The following is a 1,245-nucleotide window of genomic DNA, read 5'->3' on the forward strand; positions in this document are numbered from 1 at the left end:
GAAGCACTCAGGGCATCTCAGAAACACTGATCTAGATTAGAGGAGCTGTATTCCTAAACTAGGGTCTTCCCTAAACTGGCTTAGGACTAGGTACCAGCTCCTTTGTCTTGAAAATCATGGATGGCCTGGAAGATCTCCAGAGGACTTTTACAACCTAACATTTATGACTTGAAATTTTCGTAGGCTTATAATATGTTAGGTATATGATGAAGAGTTCCTTGTTAGGTGAATGGGATCTTTCAAAATGACGTCAGGCCGGCTCCAACTGGCAAGTGTAAAATTTATTGTAAATATCAGTTGGCATATCTGTGCTGTAAATGTCTTCCAGTCTCCCTCCCCTCCTTCCCTGCTCCTTCCCTCCTTCTCTCCCTCCTTCCCTCTTTCCTTTCCTAATCTCTTTCTCCTTAGAACATATGTACAGATATGGTTCCACTTAGTAAAGGATACTGGGATATCCCTCCCCTTTTAAGAACTTCTGCATGAATTATCTACTTTTCTTTCCTCTGGATTCTGTCTCAGCCTATAAACACGTTTCAATTGCCTTAGATGATCAAAAACACAAAACACATGTCTTCTTTGAGCTCATGTTCTCTTCAAAGTGCTGGTTCATATCTTTCCTTCTCATTCAAGCCATATTCCTTTCTCCATCAACTGCAATTGCCAAAACTTTTCAGAAACTATTCTCACCAAATTTCTAATAACCCTTTAACTGCCATATTTGCTATTTATATATGTCACTGCATGTACCCTCTGATACCCAGTTTTAGGTACAGTCATACCCTACTGTTTCAGATAATGAACATTATACCTTAAAAACTTTTCTGTTTTTGGACAGGGTCTCCCATAGCCCTAGCCCTCCTGGAACTCACTATGTAGACCAGTCTGGCCTCGATATCAAAGAGATCCACCTGCCTCTGCCTCCTGGATGCTGGGGGGAAAAAAAAAAAAAAAAAAAAAAAACCTGGTTTGAGTGTAGTGACACATGCCTGGAATCCCTGCACTTGGGAGGATGAGGCAGGAAGATCGAAAATTTATGTCCAACTGGGGCTATATAGCAAGATCCTTTCTCAAACAAAACAAAACAAAAAACAGTCAAGTGTGGTGGCATATACCTATAATCCCAGCACTTGGAAGGCTTAAGCAGGAGTGTCAGGAATGCAAAGTATGTTGGGCTATATGAAACCCAAAACAAATTAGCAATAATGCTTCTGTTACTATGTTATATCACAGGAAGGTGTACTGTAA

Source organism: Nannospalax galili, unplaced genomic scaffold, assembly GCF_000622305.1.
Source record: "Nannospalax galili isolate Female #2095 unplaced genomic scaffold, S.galili_v1.0 scaffold3006, whole genome shotgun sequence".
In the NCBI taxonomy this organism is placed as follows: Eukaryota; Metazoa; Chordata; class Mammalia; order Rodentia; family Spalacidae; genus Nannospalax; species Nannospalax galili.